The sequence below is a fragment of the Varanus komodoensis genome, unplaced genomic scaffold (genome assembly GCF_004798865.1).
Source record: "Varanus komodoensis strain SLA01 unplaced genomic scaffold, ASM479886v1 scaffold8, whole genome shotgun sequence".
NCBI lineage: Eukaryota > Metazoa > Chordata > Lepidosauria > Squamata > Varanidae > Varanus > Varanus komodoensis.
Genome location: NW_025336481.1, coordinates 13,705,813 through 13,712,928, shown reverse-complemented (window position 1 = coordinate 13,712,928; position 7,116 = coordinate 13,705,813).

Genomic DNA, 7,116 nt, shown 5'->3' with positions numbered 1-7,116 from the left:
TTGGAGGTGATCTTGTTCCAACAGCAATGCCTCCAGCATGCTAGTGATTACAATTTATCATACAATGCTTGTACAAAAAGGCAAATAGCTCAGGTCAAGGCCGCCTCTTCCAGTGCTCTGACACCAACGGAATGCTTTGTTTTAGCTGTTCAAGAGAAGGGCAAGCTTGTTGCTGCTAAGATGACAGCTGACAGCATAACTTGAAGATTTCCTTGTTTTTCCCTCCCACCAGTAAGAAGACATTTGAAAACGTGGAAGGCAGTCATTATAATGAACAAACAGAGTGCCAAGGGAGCAGTAGATTGCATGATAAAAAATTGTCTCATGGAAGAATGTATATTTGATCTTTATGAGTAGCCACAGTTTATTCTTATGCCAAGAAAGTTGTACACGGGAAAGAAAGTCTACCTAGGCAAAATTCTAGAGGCTTCCCAATAGAGAAAGCACAAGGCACTGTTTTCAATACCTAAGTGAATTATTTTAGCTGGCATAAATTTGGTCCAAGGCATGATGCAGAGATCTTACATCAATGGCACCCACATTTTGGAAAGTCACTTTGAAAAAAAAAATCGCCTATTTATGTCCTCATTTATGTTTTGGCATGGAATAAAAGTGTATCTCTTTAGGGAGGTATTTGCCAGTTGTTGCAGTCTGCATGCTATTATTGGAATCTGATTTGTGTTTTTTTCTTTTTAGTCTCTGGTTTTATGGCTGCGACGGCTGTTTCTAATGTGATAGTTAGCTTTTCATTTTTGTTTGTTTTTAATCATAGAGGATGGTGGGCTGCTTGGTTTGATTGTTTTTTGTTTTTTTCGGCTTTGAACTAAACATCACTTCAAGCTCTTTGTGAAGTTGAGAATTCAACTAATGCCGCTTCATGAGTAGTAAATAGATAAATAAAATCAGGCTGACAAGGCTTCATCTCTGAACATCGCTGGTGAGCCAGAGCTACAGCTGTTTCTGAAGGCCTGCGTCTTTGGACAACCTAACAGATTTCCTCTTAACCTAAGAAGGAATGTTATCCAACTCCTTGCAATGAACTCCTTAACCAGCACCAGAAGGATGTGCCATGAGAGCCAATGGGGATTTATAGGTGCAAATTAAGAGTGGGAAGGTCTTGACATGAAAGATTCTGGCTCGCAAGATTGCTGCAGCTCTGCTTCTTCCTTCTTGTGATGAAGGAGGATATGGATCTTTGAAAGGACCAGTTCTTATTCTGTGGAATTGATGTGACTGCAACTCAAGCTCATTGGCTCCATATGTAGCCATCATGACTAGTAGTAATTGATAGTCCATGAATCTGTCTTATCCTCTTTCAAAAGTTCATTTCCCATTGCTAGAGCATGTAGTAAAAAATTCCAAAGTTCAGCTATGCACCGTGTAAAGAAACACTTCCTTTTGGCTTTAACTGAATCTCACACCATTCGGTTTATTCAAATGACCCCTATTTCTTATATTACGATTAGGAAGGAGGTTTACTTGTCCACCATGCATAATATTATGCACATCTGACTCATGATTTTCTTAACCAAAAAAGCACTAAATATCATGACCTCTCCTTGAAGGGAACTAGCTACAGATCCTTGATCATTTGCACTGACCTTTCTGCATCTTCTGTTGCTCTAAGAAAGCCTCGTTGAGGTGTGGTGATCAGAACTGTACCAATATTCCAAATGTGGCTACTTGTCTGAAGACAGTTTGATGCTACTAGTTTTATTTTCAGTCCCATTCTTAATGATTTTCAAAACCGAGTTTGTCTTTTTTAAAGCAGGAGCACATGGAGTTAATGTTTTCATCAAGCTATCGACCAAACCTTCAAGATACAGGCTTTGGTACAGTTGGGATTCAGTGGCAAGAACTTAGGAAGATGCCTCATACTGAATTGGACGATCCATCTATCTAGGCCAGTATTGTCAAAGCTGACTGGCAGAAGCTTCCATAGATGTATCCCTCTATGGAAAGTATGATATGAGATGTTTTGTTTTTTGCTTAATTATAGTTTAGCAGGTGATATATCACATGTCATATTCCAGTGGCAACATGTCCCCTATCAATTATAAGTACATAAAATTTCTAGTATTAAGAGTTCTAAATAGAAGACTAGTAGATCAGGTGTATCTTTGAATATTTTATGTCAAAGAAGATATAAGGAGGTTTTTTAAAAACATTTCATGATTCACATCTCATGAATATTGAACAAATGTCAGTGATACAACCAAAATGCATTTTGTAAGAGTTGAAATAGCTTTTCTACACAAGGTTGTTAATCTCTGTATGTACTTCCAGTTTCAGCACAGAATTGACATCCAAATTCTACACAATGAAGTTTTCCTTTCTGTTTTTCCCACTACAGAACCTCTAGGAGGCAGAAAGCCAGAATTACACAAGTGGCAAATACACTTGATTTTACTTTTAGAACTAGTCCTTCATTCTCCCTGCTCTAAAAATGACCCAGGAAACGCTTTTAAAAACAGAAGCAAAGCTTGAGGATGTTGCCATTGTTGCCATTGCTCTAAGTTTATCTCTAGAGCATTTACTTTAAAGGAATACCTCATCTATGTGGTATCACTTAGCTAGTAGCAAAATGGAGCAGTGAAGACAATGAGAACCATATCATTTTCCTCTTAAAAATAGAGGCTACATCCTTTGAAAACCATGGTCCACCTCTGGGAAGACAAGTAAAACATCCTGAAATTCCTGTGCTTTGACTCTTTTATTTAAATGAATATTTATTAGCATTGCTAATCTAATATTTCTCCAGTTGGAAATGCCTTTAACAATTTGATATTTTTTCCAATGCTCTCAGGTATGGTTTCGGGAAGTAATACATTCATTTCAGTACTTGTCAGCTTTGCTGAACTACAGATTTTCGTACTCGCCCAAGTAAGATACCACCTGGTCCTTTTTCACAGGTTCTGGTTAGTATTTTAAAATATTATTTTAGGTTCACTTATTTGCAGCACTATCTGAACGCATATAATTGCCAACCATGCAGTTTTCCTTCCTTTTCCCAAGTTTCTCATTGGAAACACCTGCTGGCCTTTCCCCTGTACAGCTGGGAAAAATTCATCATTCCCATAGCAGGCTCCTAGGTCACTGAACGGTTCAGCAAAACTCTCATCAGCTCAGCATAAATGTTTCTACTAAAGTTGCTGTGTTAGAATCAAATTGATTCAATTTTCCAGTGGTGATACATTTTAACATATTGTATGTTTCTCTCTGAAAACAGTAGTTTAGGTGAGTTAAGAAATCTTTCAGAATCTTTCAGAGGTCCGCCTGGTGGCGTCATTATTTGTTTTTTGGCGCCAGGTGAAGACCTTTTTATTTAAGCGTCATTTTAATTGTTAACAATATTTGCTTATTTATCTGGCCAGGGCGACTTCTTTTATATTGTTATTTATTTTATATTGTTATTTTTATATTGTTATTTTTGTATTTTATTTTATGTTGTGAGCCGCCCCGAGGCTTCGGCGAATGGGGCGGCATAGAAATGTTTTAATAAATAAAAATGAATCAATAAATATATAGTTAGCTATTTCGTTATATCCCACCATTTTTTACCTGCAAGAAAACTGAGGCAGTTTTATAATTCTCCTCCTCCTTTCCACTGTATCTCTACAACACCTCTGTGAGCTTGGTTAGGCTGAGAGACTGTCTGAAGTCACCCAGTGGGCTTCATGGTGAACAGGGAGCAGAGGAGGGGTCCCCCAGTCCTAGTCCATCTGTGCTCTAACCAACTGTGCCACCCTTGCTCTTCCATAGGTTGGCACAAGCATCTTGCAAGATGCAAAGGCTTCTAAGGCAAAAATTTGTTGAAGGCTCTCCGTAACTCCTGGCAGAGTTTTTTTCAGCCCTACTTAGAGATGATGGGAATTAAACTTGGAAATTTTTGTATGCGAGGAATGTGCTTAGCCCCAGAGCTATGGTTCCCTCTTGCAAGGGGGACGTGCCAACAGAGGCAAGATAAACACGGTATATTGGGAGACACCTGTAGTTGGCTTCTTGACCCTTTGGGTTAGTATGAAGCAAGTTTCCCCGGAATCTTTTTCTACTGGGAGGTGGATTTTTTTTTAAAAAAAAAACCTTATATTTATATCCGGCCATTTTTTCCCTTTCAAGGAACTCAAGATGGCTTCCATAATTCTTCAGCTCCTCAGCCTTCTCTTTGTAACAACAACCCTGGGAGGTAGCTTGGGCTAAGAGTCTGTGACTGGTCCAAAGTCAGCCAGTGAGCTCCATGGCTGAGTGGGAACTAGCACCCAGGTCACCTAAGACCCAGCCCAGGATTCTTAACCACTGCACCACACTGGCTCTCTATAAATGTGGTGAGTAACTCCAACAGGTAAGGCATATTGCCTGCCCAAGTTATGGATCCTGGTGCATATTTAACTCGTTTTGGTTAGGAAAGGTGAAGGAGATCTAGGGTGCTTTCAGTTGATCCCAAGTGAGGTTGAATCCCAACCACCAGACAAACACATTGTATGACTAATGGCCAGGGATGCTACTTCTTAATTGCTGATTAATTTTTCATTGGGTTACTTAGGCACAGCCAAAGAGAAATACCCTTTTGATCTACAGTATAACCTGTAGGTGTATCTTCTGGCCAGTGGGGCAAGGGAGACTAAGTGCAGTCTTATCCCTTTGTGTTGTGTGACTGTGAAGGAAAAGTAACATCAACAGGTAATACCACCCAGAGACATCTTCAAGGTGATTGTGTATTACTGAGATTCTCCACTCGGAGATCCCAAATGGGCAAGGTACAGAATTAATTAGGGACAACCTGTCTTATCCACCTATACTTTTGGGACTCAATGGGTATCTTAGAACCATAGAAGAATGAAGATGGAAGGGGGCATACAGCCATTGGATCCAACTAGTGTTGGATGAACCCTGACAGAATCCATTCCTTTAGTATTCATGGACTGCCTCTTGGGCTTGGCCCAGACTTGCAGAGTGAGCTAACCAATGTGCAACCAACCTTCTTCCATACCAGGTGCAGTGGCCTGCATGACTGCTCGTAGTGTTCCTCTTCAGTGTCATGTGTGGCAGCTGTTTGGGCTGCTGTGGGTGGCAGTGCAGAGGAATGCTGCTTGTGTGGAACATGGGACTTGATTCCTGGCAAGCACCCTATGAACCATGGACCCATTTGCCAGGACCTTGGACTCAGGCTACCGCCAAGTGGACCAGAGTCTGAGAAACCAAGCGCAGAGAATGACAGATCCCCCACCCAATGGATTCCTTACACATCCCTAGGTCTAATCCTGTCCAATGGAGGACTTGGAGTTCAGGCATCCCTAACAGGTGGCTGTCCAGCTGCACCTTGACTGCAGCTATTAGAGCAGGTATGACACTACTTTTTATCCATTCTCCAGTGCACGATTCACCCTAATTCAAGGCTCAGGGGGCTTTTTCTGCTTTAGCCACACCGTGTCATTCTTGTTGCAGATCTTGTTAGTGAACATTTCATAATCTGTGGGCCTAGTTAACCCAATGACATCTGTCCCGTCTCATTATTCCTGGTATGGTTACAAAGAGATGGTCTGAGTGTACCTATAGCTGCAGCAGCATTAATTACCAGACTGGAGATATGGGACTGAATTGCACTCTCCTTTTAGCAGTTTCTTCCAACAAGAAGAAACTGCTTCTGACCATCTGCTGGGCAGCCACATGCAAGGATTCTTAGTGCGGGGCCATCTCTTTGTTAGTATGTCAGCTGGTGCCTTTCCATTGCAATCAGGGTAGGAGCGGTGCTATTTTAGGGAGGGACGTGAGCCATTCATTTCCTTGGTTGAAGATGTTATTTAAACTGTAGCCACATCTAAGCATAAACACCAGGCACAGTGAGACATCAGCAATTCTACCGCATCTTCAACTAAGTGCCTCATTCAGTTTCCTCATCATATATAGTTTGGGGATACTCTTTCTTATTTCAGTCCAGTGGTGGAAGATTAAATTCAATTTTGAAAAGCATGTGTTGCATGCATCTATCATTATATGGTGCATGAAGCGAAGTCAGAATGATAAAACTTCAGAGGAGGAAAACAACAACTTGATGTTACAGTTGCCTTTGAATGAAATGTTCTGTTTGGTATTTGTTCTGCTTCTCTCCCAGAGATCTCTGGCAGTGACAGCCAGACAGTGTATTGTGCTTTAAAGCTGTTAAACAGTGGCAGAGCTAATATTTATAGTTTCAGAGTCACATCAATGTTGCTTTGATTGGGCTATTTGTTTTTAAAGCCAGTGTCATTTGGATTTGGATTGGCTAGTGAATCATGGCTTTATTATTGGCCTGTGTATCCTTATGGAGCTGATAAAAGTGTTTGGGTTGGTTACAAGTTTCAGGTATTTTGAAACAACCTTGCAGCACTGTTTTATGTGCTGTTTATGGTCATTCATTTTCTGCATGTCAAGAAACTAGAAAGCTTCTGTGCAGAGAATGGAAAATATTTGTTGCCTTGGAGAAAAAGGTAAAATCTATTTTCACCTTCTTTATATGAGCACATACACGATTCCTGTATATATGTTGAGATTGTGATTCTAAGCAAGCACACTTGGCTGCAAGTTCCAAGCAGTGATGGTGCAAAGACTTACATTCCCTGTCTCAGAAATACACATTTCAGCAGCTCTTACTGCTTGTATCCAATGCAAAGCAAGCATTGCAACCTCAAAAGTTCTCTGCCTCAGATTTTAATCCCATGGCCAATAATTTATGGCATTTATCATGAACTTATTTCTGTTATTTCTGTGCTATTCTTCTCAGCTCCATTTCTAGAGAAGAGGGGGCATAATTTACAATACAACAGTTGCTATGCAGACAGAACCAAGAAATCATATCGTCATATTGCCAACCCCTCCCAGTTTTGGTGGATGTAGTCCTCAGCTCCCTCCTCCTTGATTTTCCCCATTGAGAGCTGAAACTGGCAAAAACAATGAGCAAATAAGACCACACAAATGGGACATTCATAATAGAGGCCCATTCACTATGGAATACCCTAGAAATGTCCAAGAAACCTGAAATGGATTCCAATGACTATTCCTGCTCATTCAACCCACGTATTCCATAGAGGACCAACATATTTTGAGTCATCTTACAGACTTGTGCCAGGCTGATTTTCT